This window comes from Apodemus sylvaticus, chromosome 9 (assembly GCF_947179515.1).
Source record: "Apodemus sylvaticus chromosome 9, mApoSyl1.1, whole genome shotgun sequence".
Taxonomy (NCBI): domain Eukaryota; kingdom Metazoa; phylum Chordata; class Mammalia; order Rodentia; family Muridae; genus Apodemus; species Apodemus sylvaticus.
In genome coordinates, this window is record NC_067480.1 from 65950456 (window position 1) to 65970253 (window position 19798).

Below are 19798 nucleotides of genomic sequence, written 5' to 3' on the forward strand. Positions count from 1 at the left end.
AATACAAATCAATCCACCATTCCTTAAAATTCATATTTCGCTTGTATCTCTTTTTAAAGAGGAGGTGAGTTACAATAGAATTGTTTCTGCTCACATACGTGACATATAATAGTATCAACCCCTGGAAAAAAAAATAAAAATAAAAAGAGTGTTGCCATGGGGACCGGGGAGATGGCTCAGAGGACAAAGCTCTGGTCACAAGTGCGAGGACCCAAGTTCAGATCTCCACGCCCACACAATGCTGATGCAGCTGTTCAGAGCCTAAATCTTAAAGTGACTTTTGGGAAGCAGGAGGCATTTATGGGGAGGCACCAGGAGGTCCAGCCCTGTCTCACGCAGCTGTGGACAGGAGACCCTACCTAAAACAACGTGGAAGGGAAGGACACACCCCCAGGTTGTCCTCTGACCTCTGCAAATGTACTGTGGCATTGGTGTACCCACCACGAGACACACAGATATCACACATCTGCACAACCAAAGAAAGAAACCGTTGCTATGAATGTGACAGGCCCTTCTCCTAGCCTTGAGAACACAAAGGCAGCAGAGACTGGCCTCCCCGCCTTCCCCCAGCCCACGCCCACGCGCAGCAGATCTCCAGGCGTTGGCAGGCCTTGATGAGTGGGCTGGCCCTCCTTTCTGGTGTTGGCTCTGGACTGCACTGGTCTAATTCACTGCCAATTAATCTTGTCAGGCAGCCTGCTGATGCCAGCTGTAGCTCAAACACCCTCACAGCGAATACCCACCCCAGTGAGCCTTTGTCTCGTAGGTGCAGCCATCGCTGAAAATGTGAGTAAAAAGCTTTAATTTGGACAAACCCTTAGGCATCTGTTCTTCCTGAAAAAGGGTGCAACACTCAGCGTATACATTTTTGGTGGAGTTTTTAAAAATAGAATAATCCAATTTTGAACACGAAGGAGATTTGAAAAAAAACAAGTCAGGAATAAATAAGTTCATCAGCTACTCATGGTGCGTTGTAAAGCTTGTGAATTAAAAGAAACATGATGGTCATTAGGAAAAACACGCCTCCCCCCATTAATAGTGTGCTTTGTTTGCTGAGCAGTGGGAGTGTGAATATTTGTACCTGTGTGAAGGAGAGAAGCGCGTGGGTTTGTGGGAAGTGGGTGCGGGTCACTAAGTCAGCGGGCGTGGGCGGAGGCTGGGCGCTGAGTCAGAGGGAGGAGGAGGGCAGGTATGTGTGGGCGGCTGGAGACAGCAGCTTTGCATGCAAATGTCTTAAGGAAACAGTCCAAGCATTTTTAAAAGGCCTTAGAACACTGGGAGTCAAAACTGAAGCAGAGTTCCCCTGATCAGGCTGCTTTACCAATGGTTCCTCTAAAGTTTTAGTTATTTCTGATCTGCGTGTATTTTCTTTTTTCAGTCTGATAATTGGTGTTGAACACTCCGATTCCTTTTGCAGGGCACTTTTTCTGCTTGTCCTCTCTTGTAAAAGTGACCTCAGAGTCGCCTCTGTGCACAAGTAGAACCCAGGCAGAGCCAGAAATGAGTGGAAGATGAGCTTAGAGTTTCCATCCAAAAAAAAAAAAAAACCCTTAATGCCCTAGGGAGATAGTGTCACTGTTCTAACCTTATATGGGATTTTAAAACCTATTGCTCTCAAGCCTGAAATGGCATGGTAACATGAGGCAGCCAGGGAGCCATGGGTCATGTAAGTAAACTGCCACATGCTGCCTGTTGATTTAGGCTTGGAGAACTTACAAGGACTTGGCCATGGAGTGGGAGTCTATACAGTTCATCAAAATCTAATGTGGGTGGGACATGGCGCTATACAGCTGTAATCCCAGCACTGGGGAAGCAGACGCAGGAGGATCAGGCTAAAGCCTGCCCCAGTTTAGAGGGAGTTTGAGGCTAGCCTGTGGTACGGAAGACACAGCAATCAAGTTCAAACACGGATAAATGCAAGGGGATTGGTCTTTACCTACAGCACCCTACTGAGGCAGGAAGAGTCTGGAAACCTCGGGCAGAAGTTGAGAAATGGAATGAATGGAGCCGTGAGGTACTTGGGCGCCTGATTACAGAACAGAAAGCCCCGCACTGGCACTACTATTCTTATCTGTGGACAGGTAGAAAGGTATGGGGGACACCGAGGCCATTGTGGAACTTTTGTGAGTTTCCTGGTTGGCAGGGAGCCTCACCAGTGCAGCGCCAGGCAGAGAATACCCTCTACCATTTCTGCTGCCCTGTCCACAGTCCCTTTGATCTACTTAAGATTAGCTTCCTGACTGCCAGTGTCTGAAGAGAGAAAAGAAACTTTGGGTTGTCTCTGTATCAGCCAATTCTAAGATTTCTTGTCTTTTTTGCCCCTTTTTTATCTTTAAAATCCGATTTTTAATGTGCTTTCCATGCATTGAGGAAACCAATTAAATGATAAAGTGGAATGCAGTACATGGTAAAATCGAAATAATGATCTTCTCATTTAAAACAGAACAAGGTGTGCTGGGGAGGTGGCTCAATTGGTAAAGGACCCCTGAGTGCAGGTTTCTAGAATCTATGAAGAATACAGGGGTTGGACTGTTTGCCTCTAACAGCTGGAGAGGTAGAAACTAGAGATCCCAGAAGCTCCGTGACCAGCAAGCTTGGTTGAGCAAGAAGCTTCGGGTTCAGTGAAAAACCATAACTAAGACAATATTTAATCCAGTGTTCAGTTTTTAAGAAGGAGACATCAATGGTTAGAGAAGTGTTTCCTTAAAGTTTGAATTACTATTAGTATATTATTAGAGTATATTTTCAAAGAAATAGAATAGGTAACAAGTAAAAACAAAACTTGTGGTGGTTTGAATGACCTCCCCTGTTAGGGTTCTGTCTAAGCGCCACCCCACAATTACCTGGCCACAGCTAGGTGTGGCTCTCCTCACAGTTGCCTAGCAACAGTCAGGTAGGCCTGGCCTATAAAAGAGGGTGCTAGGCCCCTTCTCTCCCTCTTATCTCTTATACCTCTTGCCTCTCTTCAACTCTCTCCTCTTGCCCCTCTTGGGCTCTCCTCCCCTCCCCCCTCTCTCCACATCGGCATGGCCAGCCTCCACTTCTCTACTCTCTCCCTCTCTCTGCTTCTCTCTGCCTCCACTGCCCCATTAGCTCCCATCTTCTGCCCTGAATAAACTCTACTCTATACCATGTCTGTGTGTCTGGTCCCTTGGGGGAAGGGATGCCTACTGGGGCACCCCCTTCCCCCACACCACCATATACCATATTCTCTAAACCCTCTTTCTCTTTTTATGATCACATCATTGGTGCTGAAACCATAACACACACACACACCCCAACACACACACAGGTTTGTGTGTTTGAATACTTTAAGAGGCATGGCCTTAGAAGAGCTGCATCTCTGGGGATAGATGGGATTTGCAATTTCAAAAGATGCCCTTCCCCCTGCGCTCTCAGGGGTGTGAGCTCTTAGCTACTGCCTACTGCCTTGCCCCTCCTCCCACTGCCTACTGCCTCGCCTCACTCCACTGCCATGGACTACAGCCCTTTGAAACTGTAAGCTCAATTTGATTCCTTCTTTGATAAGCTGCCGTGGTGGTCGTGCAGTGCCATAGTAAAGAGTGCGTGAAGAAGGTTGTAGTCAACACAAGAATGGGGTGGTGGTAAGCTGCACTTACCATTCAGAGTACTTCAGGGAGAATGAGAAGCCAGCCAGGAGCACACACAGTTTAGGCAAGGAGATGAGTAACCTGGGGACACTGCAGGCTTGCATACAATTGAGCTGGTGCGTGGCCTCTGCCTGCTACTCTCAGCCTCCCAAGGTGTTCTGGTCCAGCAGCAGAAACTACCCTTAGGTAAACACTCTGGAAGTCAGCATCTAGGTGAGCTGCCTCCTCATTTTTCCCTGGACGCGTGTCTGGACACCTGTGTATCCATAAGGAAAGATGACTTTCTGCTTTGTGTCTTGAGACACCATTCTTCAACGCAAAACCACAGACTAATGCTGGATTAGTACGCCAGCTCTCTCCATGGAAAAGTCTCCTCCTCTTCACCCACAGCCCAGAACACACCTGAAGTTTTATGTCCCTGCTCCCCACAATTGCTCTTGAAACCATCCTTCTTCCTTTAGTAACTAACTCCCAGTCTGTCCTAACTTCCTGCTCGCCAGGCCTTTCTTCAGCATTGGTTGGACTCTACTTCCCTTCTTGGGATGTTCCCGTTCTGCTTTCTGTTGTACTGTCTCCTGCTTTCCTGTAGCAGGCTTTTCTTTCTCTGCCACTTCTTACCTGTAGACATTTCCCATGTTCTCTCCTCAGCCTCTGGTTGTTTTCTCTCCATTCTGTCCCTTTATCTTGGATGTTTAACCATCCCATGTCTTCTCTCTTGCCCCTTCTTGAGCTCCAGCTCTCCTGCCCAGTTACCTATTAGTTTCCTTTTTTAAAAATTATTAGATATATTCTATATTTACATTTCAAATGTTGTCCGTTTTCCTGGTTCCCCCTCCCCAAAAAATCCCATAAGCCAGTTCCCCAGTCAACCCTCCCCTGCTTCCCTGTCCTGGTATTCCTCTACACTATGGCATCAAGTCTTTCCAGGACCAAGGGCCTCTCCTCCCTTTGATGTCTAACAAGACCATCCTCTACTGCTGATGTGTCTGGAGCCATGGGTAACTCCATGTGTACTTTTTGGTTGATGGTTTTGTCCCTGGGAGCTCTGGGAGTACTGGGTGACTCATATTGTTGTTCCTCCTGTGGAGCTGCAAATCCCTTCTTCTCCTTGGGTCCCCTGTGCTAGTTTCTTAATAGTCAGCAAAGTGACTTCCAAATGGAGTGTGTTTCCAAACTAAGATGCTGTTTCTGCCTTCTATTAGTGATTAGAATGGTCACCAACTCAAGTCAGAAACCAAAATCCCTTTTGTGAGAAATTTGTAGGCAATTTTCAGTGGACTTTATTCTCACCCACTGTCACTGGCCTGCTCTGAATCCTTGCTAGTGTGGCCCACCTGCACATAAAATGTTTTACTGCCTCCTTTCTACTCTCTTCCAGCCATGTTGCCTCAAAGCACTCTGAAGTACATTCCAGTGGGAGTTGTACAAGCAGTTTAATGGACTCTGTGAACTTTTTCAGGCAAAATAAATTAGAATGGAAAGCATAAGATATGCGGACTATTCTTATGCCAACTTGACACAAGCTAGAGCTAGAGTCATTTGGAAAGAAGGAATCTCACTTGAGGAAATGCCGTCACTGGATTGGCTGTAGAGAAACAAGAAAGACATTTTCTTGATTGATGATTGATGGGGAAGGGCACAGCTTCTCGTGGATGGTTCTACTCCTGGGCAGGTGATTCTGGGTGCTGTAAGTAAACGGGCTGAGCAAGCCATGAGGAGCAAGCCTGTACGCAGTGCTGGCTTCCATCTCCCCCACCAGGTCCTGCCTTCATCTTCCTGCCCTGTCTACATTCATTCCTGTCATGAGTTTCTTTGATGGTTGATAGTGATATGGAAGTGTAAGTGAAATAAACCCTACTCTCCCCAAGTTGCTTGATATGGTCTTTTATCACAGCAATAGGAACCTTAACCAAGACACAGGGTAATAAAGTTTTATCATACCTACAAATTGAAGAACTCTTTAGGGTGACATGCTGATATGCTATAAGAAACTAAGAGCCATTTTCCATCTTGCTATACCAACAATTTTACCTGTTCCTTAGTGGGAAATTGTTCTTTATTTTAAAGTTGCACAAATTCATTTTAAATTTTAAATAGAATTTAAACCTTGTGTACATTTTAATGTGTTCTCTCTCTCTCTCTCTCTCTCTCTCTCTCTCTCTCTGTGTGTGTGTGTGTGTGTGTGTGTGTGTGTGTGTGTGTAGTGGTGGTTTGACATAGAATGGCTCCCATAGGCTCATCTATTTGAATGCTTGGTCCCAGATGGTGGAGCTGTGTTGAGAAGTATTGTGAATTATAACCTTATTGGAGGAGTTATGCCACTGAAGATGGGCTATAAAGTTTCAAAAGTCCATTCTGGGCATGTTGGCCTTATCTCTGCTTTGTGGTTGTTGTTTCAACAAGTAAACTCTTAGTTACTGCTCCAGTGTCATGCCTGCCTCTCTGCTGCCACAATCCCCACCATGGTGACCATGGACTAACTTTCTGAAACTCTAAGGAAGCTCCCAATAAACTCTTCTTTAAGTTGCTTGCTCATGTTTCTTGACAGAAATAGGAAATTAAGACACAGCACATATGTGGAGGCCAGAGGTTGACAGTATGGTATTCATTTTATGTGTGTATATATTGAATATGTGTGTGTGCATACGTGTTCAGTAATGCACTCACCTGCACACATAAGCAAAACCAGAGGCCAGAGGTTGACATTGGCATGTCTTTCCTCTATTGATTCTCCACCTTGCTTCTGTTTTTGTTGTTGTTGTTTGCTTGTTTGTTTGTTTGCTGAAACAGATTCTCTTACTGAACCTGAAGCTTGCCATTTCAGCTAGACTGGGTAGCCAGCAAACACCCAGGATTTGCCTATCTCCACAATCACCTTTGCTCTGAGGTTATAGGCATGCACCACTACACCTGGCTTTACATGGGTGCTGGTGATCTGAACTCAGGTCCTTGTGCTTTTACATCAAAAACTTTAAAGACCAAGTCATCTTCCTAGCCCAGCTGATATGGATTTTAAGGCAAAAATATTAAAATGTAGCGGAAGTCTCTGTGGAGATAAAGGTCACAGTCTGCATGTCTATTTCTAAGGGCTTTCTGGAGTATACTGTGAAAAACAAACTCGCTGGAAAACTCTACCCTTGTCTTCAGCATACCACACATAAAAGGATGCATGTCCTACAATGTGCTGGGGCAGTGTGGTGGTTTGAGTATGACTAGCCCTGGGAGTGGCATTATTTGGAGGTGTGGCCTTGTTGGAGTAGGTGTGGCCTTGTTGGAGGAAGTGTGTCATTGTGGGGCATGGACTTTAAAATCCTCATCCTAGCTGTCTGGAAGCCAGTCTTCTCTTAGCAACCTTTAGATGAAGATGTAGAACTCTCAGCTCTGCCTCCAACATACCTGCCTGGATGCTGCCATGCTCACACCTTGATGATAATGGACTAAACCTCTGAACTTGTAAGCCAGCTCTAATTAAATGTTATCTTGGTTATGGTGTCTGTTCACAGCTGTAAAACCCAAAGACAGAAGTTGGTACCAGGAGTGGGGTACTGTTATGATAGGCCTGACCATGCTTTTATTTAGAAAAATATGGATTTTGGAAAGTAGTGGAGCACTTTAAGTGGGGCTTAATGGGCTATCCTAGGAGGAATATGCAGAACTTTGTTGCCAAGAGTGATTTAACTATACAGACCCGGCCCAAGATGTTTCAGTGTAGAGGAATTTCAGTACATGGCCTAGAGACTGTTTTTCTGGTGTTTTGGTGAAGAATGGGGCTGCTTTTTGTCCTTGTCTGAATAGTCTACCTGAGGCTAAGGTAAAGAGATTTATATTAATTACATTGCCAAGGAAGTCTCAAAAATATCCAGCAAAGACTTTGTTCTCTGGTTAAGTCTCATGAGTGTTTTGGGCAAGAGTAACAAGCATAGAAAGCAACAATATAATTCAAGGATTAAAGGGTCTCCAGGAAGTTAAATGGAGCTGAATCCTGTATTCAATGATATTAAATTGAATTAAAGAATCTGTGACCTTGGGGCAAGATTTCCACCCAGCTAAGTTTAAGTACGGGCTCAGTGGTGCATGCCTTTAATTCCAGGAGACAGAGGCAAGAAGATCTCTGAATTCAAGGCCAACTTGGTACAAGTTCCAAGTAGAGAAAAGCTTAAATCCAGGCATTGCATTACATGCCTTTAATCCCAGCATTCAGGAGACACAGCCACGTAGATATCTGAGTTCAAGCTCAATCTGCAGAGCAAGTTCCAGGACAGCCAAGCTAGGCAGTATGAAGGAGCTGGAAAGCAGAAAACTGCTGCAGATGCAAGAGAAGAAGGGGCCATGTTCCAGCTTCAGCAAGCATCAGAACTTTTGCAGTTTTGGCCTTGTATCTCTGGCTTTATGGTCAAGAGGAGAAGGAGATTACTGGGACTATTGATGCTGGTTATCTGGAGCTAAGAAATTAGCCGTGATTAAAAAGAGACCAGCATCACTGAGGTGAAAACTTCTGGGAAGTGTTTTCTGAGAGCACAGAGGCTGTGTTCCAGAGATATAGCCAAGGTTGTACCTTGTGCTGCAGCTGTGCTTGGTAATATTTAAGAATCACTCAGGTGGTACTGGTTTTGAAGGCATGAAGGAGTCATGAAGAGCAGCTGAGACTTGGCACTATGAGAGACCATGGAAGGCCATTGGTGAAGGTACAGCTTCAGTTGCAGTTGACAGCCCAAGACTGAAGGGATCATGCAAAAAAATTAAGGCTTGGCACCATGAAGAGAGCTGTGAGAGGCTATTTGTAAAGCCTATATGTAGCTGGAGACTCCAGTATACTGGAGATGCCAGTACCATGGGGTGATCACCAAGAACAGCAGCAGCACTGGAGTGGAGTCAACTACAGCCTAGATTGCTACAGAGGGCAGAGCTGGAGAAGTGACCCAAGCTCTTTGGAGGAGCCCAGAAGATCATGTGTGGATCCCAGACACTGGAACAAGGAGCTTTTAAGCTGAGGTTAACTTGGAGACCCTAAGATGATGAAGATGCCAGAACTGTGAACTACCTGCTAAAGAAAGCTTCTAACAGGGAGTGGAACCACCGAGAGAAAGAAGTTTGTTGCAGTCAACAAAGATGAATAAAGAGTGTTTATCTGAAGACCACTTTGACATAAGACATAGAGATGCAGAGTTTGGAGTTTACCCTGCTGCTTTCCTGTCTTGCTTTGGGAATTATAGTTAAGTGATTGGATGAATCTCAAAAGAGAACTTTGAACTTTGGAATTTTAACTTTGTTGAGATTGCTAGGGGACTTTGGAAGTTGGAATAAATATATTTTGCATTATGTTATGTTTAGGTATGGCTCCCAATAGACTCATATGTTTGAACAAACCTATGAGGACCATGGAGAGGAATGTGGTGATTTGAGTATGCCTAGCCCTGGGAGTGGCACTATTGAAGGTGTGGCCTTGTTGGAGTAGGTGTAGCCTTGTTGGAGGAAGTGTGTCATTGTGGGTATGAACTTTAAAACCCTCATCCTAGCTGACTCAAAGCTGTTTTTCTCCTTGCAACCTTCAGATGAAGAGGTAGAACTCTCAGCACCTCCTGTACCATGCCTGTGTGGACACTGCCGTACTCCCACCTTGATGATAATGGACTGAACCTCTGAACCTGTAAGTCAACCCCAATTAAATGTTGTCTAAGAGTTGCCTTGGTTATGGTGTCTGCTCACAACCGTAAAACCCTAACTAAGATAGTCAGTGATGTGGTGATGTGCCCCTAGAGTTGCTCAGGCTCCACAAAAATTTCTGAGGCTCCACAAAAATTCCTGATGAAGTGATTAAAAAAAAAAAAAAAAAAAAAAAAAAACAACCACCACAGGACACAGGGTCAAAAACTCACGTTAGAGTTTAAGGTGCTAGGAAAACGCTTAACAAGCCAGAGAGCTCAAACTTTCTGTTGCATGAGTCCTTCTATAGGGCTCTAGGAAATGTACGAGTAAGGGGACTATATAGGTAGATTTGTGCTTCTCTAGTACCTCACCAAAATGCCACAAGGGCTGAGTGTCAGGAGAGGGTGGGGGTCAGGGAGAGGGTTCAACACCTCTCTCTCCTGAATAATCTTAAGACCCTTAGGGTCTCCAAGTTCAGTTTCTTTTTCTAAAGAACAGTAGCTACCCCGCGCACACACACACACTAAGAGAATTATTTTAAGAACCTATTATGTATACAAAAAAATGTAAGCATGCCTTTTTTTACACTGCAAGATTATTATTTTAAGATTCATCCTATAAACTGTTTCACACCAATATCTAAGCAAAACATTGGCTGAACACTTACTTAGCCTTTGTTGTTTTGTTTTGTTGTTTGAACTGATTCTAGGAAACAGAATTTTCTCTTTTTAATATACCAGAACTCTACTGAAGGAATGCCAGTTAAGCCTAATTTGTTTGCTTCCTTTCCACTGGTACTGTAGCTTCAGTCAAGGTTCTCACACTTTCTAAGTGCTTTGTGACTGACCTACAACCTCCACCCTCTTTTTACTTTTTTTAAAAATTAGATATATTCTTTATTTACATTTCAAATGTTGTCCACTATCCTGTTTCCTCTCCCCCTGAAAATCCCATAAGCCAGCTTCCCTTCCCCATTCAATCCTCCCCTGCTTCCCTGTCCTGGTATTCCTCTACACTAAGGCATCAAGCCTTCCCAGGACCAGGGGCCTCTCCTCCCTTTGATGTCCAACAAGGCCACCCTCTGCTGCCTACATGTCTAGAGCCATGGGTAACTCCATGTGCACTCTCTGGTTGATGGTTTAGTCCCTGGGAGCTCTGGGAGTACTGGGTGGCTCATATTGTTCCTCCTATGGCACTGCAAACCCCTTCAGCTCCTTGGGTCCTTTCTCTAGCTCCTCCATTGGGGACCCTGTAATTGGTTCAATGGCTGGATGAGAGTGTCTCCCTCTGTATTGTCATGCACTAGACTAGCCTCCTAGGTGACAGCTATATCTGGCTCTGGTCAGCAAGCACTTGTGGGCATCAATAATAGTGTCTGGGTTTTGTTACTGTATATGGGATGGATCCCTGGGTGTGATCGTCTCTGGATTGTCTTTCCCTCAGACTCTGCTCCACACTTTGTCTCTGTATCTCTTTCTATGGGTATTTTGTTCCCCCTTCTACAAAGGACCAGATTATCCATACTTTTGATGGGTGAAATGTGTCTTGGGTATTCCAAGCTTCTGGGCTAAGCTTCTTATCAGTGAGTGCAGACCATGTGTGTTCTTTTGTGATTGGGTTACCTCACTCAGAATGATATTTTCCAGTTCCATCCATGTGTCTAAGAATTTCATGAATTCATTGTTTTTAATAGCTGAGTAGTACTCCATTGTGCATATATGCCACATCTTGATATCTGCTTTTACTCATTTTCCCAGGTTAGGCTTGAACTCATCTGTATCTCAGGAAGACCCTGAACTAGGCTTCTTTCGCTTCATTTCCTAGTTGCTGTAATCACAGGCCTCCTGATTGTCAGGACTGATTTTGTTACATGTGTTTGGAGGATTTGTATCATTGAGAATATATTCTCCAACTCCTCTTGGAGATACATAAGCCCAGCAGAGTTTAGGAAGCTAATAGCACCTCTTTTACCTCTTAGACCTGCCAACATGGGCCGTGTTCGCACCAAGACTGTGAAGAAGGCAGCCCAGGTCATCATCGAGAAGTACTACACGCTCCTGGGTAATGACTTCCACACCAAAAAGCGCATGTGTGAGATTGCCATCATCCCCAGCAAGAAACTTCAGAACAAGATAGTAGGCTATGTCACGGCTGATGTTCTATCTGATGAAGGGGATTCAGAGAGGTCCTGTGAGAGGTATCTCTATCAAGTTGCAGGAAGAAGAGAGAGAGAGGAGAGATAATTATGTTCCTGAGGTCTCAGCCCTAGATCAGGAGATCACTGAGGTAGATGCTGACACCAAGGAAATGCTGAAACTTCTAGACTTTGGCAGTCTCTCTAATCTACAGTTCACTCAACCTACAGTTAGGATGACTTTCAAAACACCTCGTAGAGCTGTTTAATCTCTTATGCCATATTTTTGATAAACTTGAAAACAAAAAAAGGAAGTTAATAGCAAATTGCCGTTTCCACTTATAAAAATAGAGTCTATTTGGAAAAGATGATTTCAAATCTATTTAGATGGTTCTAGAGTAATGAAAAACAACACATTTTAAAATTCGACATCTTAAAATTAAAACACACACAGTAATTAATTACTGATAAAAAGTAAAGCTACAAGCTGCACAGCAAAGGTGTAAGGTGCAGGATATTCTAAAGGAAGATTGAAGTGGAAATACACTTCTAGCTGTGTCATGTGATCTAGACTCATGTGATGTTTTACTGACACACACTGACCTGGGAGAGGACATGTGATATTTGGAGAGAGTATAAGTAGGCCTCGACATAGAGTGACAGGTGCTTGCATAGCTAGCCATGCAACGCTTCTTTAGTCTGGTTTCTTCGATGATCTTCACTTCGTCAAGACACAGCAGAGAACATCTCCTGCTATTCCCACTGGTTCTGGTAGCTCTCACTGATTCATATGAATTTGGCACAGGTCTGGCTATTTCTGCTGGATCGCGCTCCCACTGCTGATTCATGTTTGGTGACACTATTTTAACTGGACTGCTCAGCCGTGCAGTGGTGGCGCACGCCTTTAATCCCAGCACTTGGGAGGCAGAGGCAGGTGGATTTCTGGGTTCGAGGCCAGACTGGTCTACAGAGTGAGTTCCAGGACAGCCAAGGCTACACAGAGAAACCCTGTCTCAAAAGACCAAAACAAAAAAAAAACCAAAAAAAAAAAAACAAAAAAACAAATCTTAACTGGACTGCTCCTGACAATGGAGATTGGACTTCCCAAAGAACTACTGTAGAGACCCACATCCCCTTGTCCTATTTACCGTCTTTTCTCCCCTTCCTTTGGATGGTGAGCTAGAAGGAGGGTTAAAGCATTTGGGAACCCTTATTAAAGTAGGTTTAGAAAAATATGGGCCTACAGGAGATTCACTAAGACTCAATAAGCAGACAACTGAGTAGCGTCAGGAAGTCCCTGAAAGTGACCAGATGCACAAGGCCACTCCCTTATCAAGGCTGTAGTAAGCACAGCTGAGAGGACTGAGATCAGGGAACTTCCAAAGAGAGTCTCAAATCAGCTGAGCTATGAGGAAGAGACATTCGCACCATTTGAGCTGCCTGTGAATTGTGCAGTAAGCACCAGTTTTGTGAGCTGTCACCCACGCTGGACTAGCCAGGACCCCCAGCAAACTCATTGGGCCATGGAACTAGACTTCAATAGGATTGTTACTTTGGTTCTATATCTGTAGTGAGTAGTTCATGTTTCCTCAGGAACCATTTCACATAACAGTATTTATGATGACTTGGTTACAAGGCATCCACACAAGCTTTAAAGTACATGGAAGTGAATAAAATCCACCGCGCAGCCATAGTGTGAATTATGACTTGAGTCCTATCAGCCCCTGAGCAGAAAAAGCTGGCAACATAAGGACACTTGATAACATGACAAACTTGAGTACAAAAGAAACCCCAAATAGTAATTTTTAAACTTTGGTTCTTAAACCAAATCAAATGGGGTTTGCCCAACCCATCATTTGTTGGTGCAAGTGGTCCTGTTGTAAAGACTGAAGGGATTTAATCAGTCTGAATATTGTGAGACCACCTTAGAAACTGACTCACTAAAGTTCCCTTCTAGAATGTTGCATGAAGATCAGTGGCGAACAATAGGTGAATCACGCAAAGATAAGAAAGCACCACTAAATGAAGCCCAGATCAAAATAATAGAGGTAGCTGGAAATATAGAACAGAACAGAACCAGGGCATCTCATAGGAGGCAGCCAATAGTACCAGGAATAACAGAACCAGGGAATCACATAGGAAGCAGCCAATAGAAGAGAGAATTGGTGAAGTTAGAAGAATTATCTATAACATCACATTCTAATAGAAACTCCAAGAAACAATTCTCATATAAAAACAAGAAACAAAATTGGAATTGAGAACAAATCTTTTGCAGAGGTTTTTGCTGGGGGGATGGTGGTGGTCTTGTTTTTCTGTATTGGAGATGCAAACAGGTCTCTATGTAGAAGAAGCGCATTAAAAATGACACGGAGAGTGCAAATTCATCAGAAGGTCAGCTACCAGTGATTTCTCTGCTTCAGAATTTAGTGCTCTGATTTCTGGGAATACTTAGGACCATGGATGTGCCATGATTCTTTTGTTTGTTTATTTATTTGTTTATTTATTTGTTCATTTGTTGTTTGTTGTTTGTTTGTTTTACACAGGTTTCCCTGTGTAGCCCTGGCTGTCTTGGAACTCACTCTGTAGACCAGGCTGGCCCTCTAACTCAGAAATCCACCTGCCTCTGCCTCCCAAGTGCTAGGATTAAAGGTGTGCCATGATTCTTCTGTAGAAGCACAGGTAGACTGGCTATGAAGTGATGCCTTCTTTTACCCCCTTCAGATGGGGAACACAAAGGTATCATAACAGCATGCACAAACTCAATCCAGACAAAACTCCCAGCATAAAGAAGAGAAAGTGGGCACAAAGTCCTGTCCCTAGTCAAAAAGCTATTTATAATCAATACTTGATGGACAAGGGCTGGTTCCCAGCTGAGAAGTTGATGACCAATGTAAATCAGATTCCATGTTTTTATTTTTTGTTGTTCCTTTGTGTGTCTGTTTTCTTATGCCTTTTTTCTTGTTTTTGACTTTGTTTTATTTATTTTTGTTTCATGTGTATGGAATTTTGTCTGCATGCATGTCCATGTGAGGGTGACATATTCCCTGGAGCTGGGGTTACAGGCTGGTGTGAGCTGTCATGTGGGTGCTGGGAATTGAACCCACATCCTCTGGAAGAACAACCACTTGTCTTAACCACTGAGCCATCTCTTCAGACCTTTGTTTTAGTTTTATAAGGTGAAGCTGGGTGCGTTGGGTGTACTATCTGGGAAGAGTTGGGGGACAGGAAAGAATATGAGAAAAATATAGTATATGAAATTCTAAAAGAACAAAATTATTTAAGATAAAAAGCAAAATGGGGGCTATGTTTTCACATGATACAGATCTAGTTCCACTATAAAAGGTGAGGTCTGAGTGAATAGTGTATGAAAAACTGGGGTACCCCACATAGTTATGCCAGTGGCAGTAATTTGTGTATTGTTATTTTGGTCCTTTTGTATGAACAATGTGGCATTAAATAAAGAATCATTATGGAATATTCCATCTACTATGATTTAGGTGTTTGTTTCCACCAAAGTTGTATGTTGACATAGTAACCTATGCAAAATATCAGCAAGCAGTGCCTTTGGAAGGCTGAGAACAACTTGAGAGCAAAGTCATCAAGAATAGGATTAGCACCCTCCAGAGAAACCCACAGGGGCTTGTCCATCCCTTCTACCACATGGAACACAGACTGAGCATCAGTAAAAAACAAAACAAAACCAAAAAACCCCAAAGAAACAAAAATACATGGCCCTACCTCATACGTAATCTAATGGCATGTAATCTATTGGACTTGTCTCTAAAACTGTGAAAGGTGAATTTTCATTGATTATAATCTAATCATTCTGTGGCATTTTGTTATCACAATCTAAACTGATTAGAATCTATGATGTCCTGGTTAAGTAAGAATCTTCATATGGAGGCACAGGGATTTAGAATTTAAGAGAGAAATAAGACAAAAATAAAAACAAATCTTAAAAGCCATATAATAGTCCCAAATTTTAATTAGAAATATCACTCTGGTAATTTTTACCTGTAAAATTATATCTACATTCACTTATTTACAAGGAGAGAGAGTCTCAAGTACAATAGGCAACTGAGCAGTTAAAAATTAACATCTGGATTCCAGTTTTCATCTGTGCCCCAAGCTGATCCTGTGCCACAACACTCCATACCAAAATACCAGTGGGAGAGAGAGGGTCTCCCGGGAGTGCTGACAACCTTGTAAGCAAAGATCAGACTACCACTTCTGCTCAGAGGGACCTGCCTGGAGACCTCAGGACACAGGAACTGAGGAGCAGCCTGGGACATGATCCTTCTGGTTTCCTTCTGTGCCCAGAGCTGATCCTGTGCCACAGTTCTCCATACCCAAATTCTTGCCAGAGAGAACCTTTCTCCCAGGAGAACTGACACACAAGCTTGTAGGAAGGACAAGCCACAGTCAGAGACAGCAAGACCAGCTAACACCAGAGATAACCAAATGGTGAGAGGTAGGGCAAGAACATAAGCAACAGAAACCAAGGCAACTTGGCATCATCAGAACCAAGTTCTCCCACAGCATTAAGCTGTGGATATCCCAAAACTCTGGAAAAGCAAGGTTCTGTTTTAAAATCACATCTCATGATTATAAAGAGCACTTTTAAAAGGACAGAAATAACTCACTTAAAAAAAATACAGGAGAACACAAGTAAACAGGTAGAAGACCTTAAAGAGGAAACATAAAAATCCCTTAAAGAATTACAGGAAAACACAACCACACAGGTGAAAGAATTAAACAAAACCTTCCGGGATCTAAAAATGGAACTAGAAACAGTAAAGAAATCACAAAGGGCGACAACCCTGGAGATAGAAAAACTAGAAAAGAGATCAGGTGTCATAAATGCAAGCATCACCAACAGAATACAAGAGATCCAAGAGGGAATCTTAGGTGCAGAAGATGCCATAGAAAACATTAACAGTCAAAGAAAATGCAAAAGGCAAAAAGCTCCTAACCCAAAACATCCGGGAAATCCAGAACAAAATGAGAAAACCAAACCTAAGGATTATAGGTATAGAGGAGAGTGAAGATTCCTAACTTAAAGGGCCAGTAAATATCTTCAACAAAATTCTAGAAGAAAACTTCCTTAACCTAAAAAAAGAGATGCCCATAAACATACAAGACGCCTACATAACTCCAAATAGATTAGACCAGAAAAGAAATTCCTCCAGTCAAATAATAGTCAAAACAGCAAATGCACAAAACAGAGAAAGAATATTAAAAGCAGTAAGGGCCAAACGTAAAGTAACATATAAAGGCAGACCTATCAGAAATACACCAGACTTCTCACCAAAGACGATGAAAGCTAAAAGATCCTGGGCAAATCTCATATAGACCCTAAGAGAACACAATGCCAGCCCATACTACTATACCCAGCAAAATTCTCAATTACCATAGATGGAGAAACCAAGATATCCATGACAAAAACAAATTTACACAATATCTTTCCACAAATCCAGCCCTACAAAGTATAATTGATGGAAAATACCAACACAAGGAAGGAAACTACACCATAGAAAAAGCAAGAAAGTAATCTTCTTTCAACAAACCCAAAAGAAGATAGCCACACAAACATAAAAATAACATAAAAAATAACAGGAAGCAACAATTACTATTCCTTAATATCTCATAACATCAATGGGCTCAAATCAGCAATAAAAAAGACCTAAACTAACAGACTGAACACATAAACAGGACCCAGCATTTTGTTGCATACAGGAAATACAACTCAGTGTCAACTACAGACACAACCTCAAAGTACAGGTCTAGAAAACAATTTTCCAAGCAAATGGCCCCAAGAAACAAGCTGGAATAGCCATTCTAATATCAAATAAAATCAACTTTCAACCAAAAGTTATCAAAAAGGATAAAGAAGGACATATATTCATCAAAGGAAAAATCAACCAAGAAGAAGTCTCAGTTCTGAACATCTCTGCTCCAAATGCAAGGGTACCCACATTCATAAAAGAAACTTTACTAAAGCTCAAAGCACACATTGCACCTTACACAATAATAGTAGGAGACTTCAACACCCCACTCTCAGCAATGGACAGATCATGGAAACAAACTAAAACAGAGACACATTGATTATGGAAGCTATGGACCACATGGATTTAACAGATATCTATAGAACATTTCATCTAAAACAAAAGAATGTATCTTCTTCTCAGCACCTCATGGTACACCTTCTCCAAAAATTGACCATATAACCAGTCACAAAACATACCTTAACAGATACAAGAAGATTGAAATAATCCCATGCATCTTATCAGATCACCATGGACTAAGGCTGGTCTTCAATAATAAAAACAACAGAAAGCCCACATATACATGGAAGAGAAACAACATGATACTCAATGATAACTTGGTCAAGGAAGAAACAAAGAAAGAAATTAAATACTTATTTTTAGAATTTAATGAAAATGAAGGTACAACATACCTAAACTATGGGACACAATGAAAGCAGTGCTAAGAGGAAAACTCACAGCTCTGAATGCCTCCAAAAAGAAACTGGAGAGAGCATACACTAGCAGCTTGACATCACATCTAGAAGCTCTAGAACAGAAAGAATCAAATACACCTAAGAGTTGTAGAAGGCAGGAAATAATCAAACTCAGGGCTGAAATCAACCAAGTAGAAAAAAAAAAAAGAACTATACAAAGAATCAATAAAACCAAGAGCTGGTTCTTTGAGAAAATCAATAAGATAGAATAACCCTTAGCCAGAATAACCATAGGGCACAGAGACAGTATTAAATTAACAAAATCAGAAATAAAAAGAGAGATATAACAACGGAAACTAAGGAAATTAAAAAAAATCATCAGATCCTAGTACAAAAGTCTCTATTCAACAAAACTGGAAAATCTGGGTGAAATGGACAATTTTCTGGACAGATACCAGGTGCCAAAATTAAATCAGGATCAGATAAACCATCTAGACAATCCTATAAACCCTAAAGAATAGAAGCCATCATTAAAAGTCTCCCAAAAACAACAAAAAACCCCAGTGCAGATTTCTATCAGACCTTCAAAGAATGCCAAATACCAATACTCTTCAAACTATTACACAAAATAGAAACAGAAGGAATATTACCCAATTCTTTCTATGAAACCACAATTAAACTGTGTATTCCCCTGGAGATGGAATGATTTCTATCTAATCAGGAACCTGTCACAGTTTCCTTTTATAGAGGACTTCATAAGAGATTTTTTTCTACTTATATCATGTTTAATTTTCCAAATAGAGTTTAAAAACTGGTTGAGTGAATAATACTTTTAGTTTCAGAAGATAGCATATATATTTAAGACACATTGAAATATTATAAATTATTTTGATGACTTAAAATGTCAATACTGAGGTGTATATTTTAAAATAAATTTTATTAGTTTAATAAAAAAAGAATTAGCATATGGACTATAGACTTGAAATTGTATTAATATTTCTCATTACAAAAAAACAAGACTTTTGGGGAAAAGACTTATTATACATCTGAGGCAAGAAGTATACAATAAACTTGAGACACTTGATGTCAAAAAAAAAAGCCAGCAAAAGCCCTATTCTATGCCTAAATGAACTAGAAGCCAACTCAAAGATAGCCCTATGGCCCAAAGATGTGACATTTTGAGTTTTATGACAAAGTTTTTGTGTGAAACCTTATAAAATAGGTCTTAATACAATTGTAAGAGACAAGGATTGGTCAGCTTCTGTGGAGAAATTTTATTACCTAAAATTTAGCATACATGAGAAAATGAATATTCTGCTTTTGAATTGTATCACTGGATATTCAATTGATAGAAGAGGAGATATGTCTCATTACAAAATGATTTCAGCTCACAGGTGAAAAGAGACTGAAATTTTAATATCATGATTTTGCAATACTCTATAAGTTAATAGATCACAGAAAGAAGATTGTCCAGGTGCAATTGTCTCCTGATCAAAGAACACACCTTTGATGTTCATCTGGATTTTCAACATGGTGGGATTTAGAAACACCAAGAAAACAAATCTCTGCATATGTCTGTAAGACAGAAATATCTAGATCAGGTTAACTGAGATGGGAAGACATAGGCACCTCAAATCTAGGTAGTAGTACCATTCCCTGATCTGGGGTCTCAGGCCGGATAAAGCAGAGACACTGCGCTGAGCAGTAGCATCTCCCGTGTGCTGCTTACCGGTGTGGATGTCCCATGAGCATCAGCCTCCTCCTGCCAGCACCGCCTTCCCTCCACATTGGACTGTATCCTGCAAACCGTGAGCCAAGATAAGCTTTTCTTTCTGTAATTACCTTTGTTGGGCATTCTGTCAGAGCAACCAGACAAGGAACATATATAATGTAGTTTTCAAAGAGGTAAACCACAGACTGATGGTGAATCCAGGCTCCAGTGTCCTG

At 42.0% G+C, this 19798-nt stretch overlaps 1 pseudogene; it reads left to right on the plus strand.

Annotated features, from left to right (window-relative positions):
* Positions 1-1631: 1631 nt before the first annotated feature.
* LOC127692958 (40S ribosomal protein S17-like) lies at positions 1632-12344 on the plus strand (annotated as a pseudogene).
* The last annotated feature ends 7454 nt before the right edge of the window (positions 12345-19798 follow it).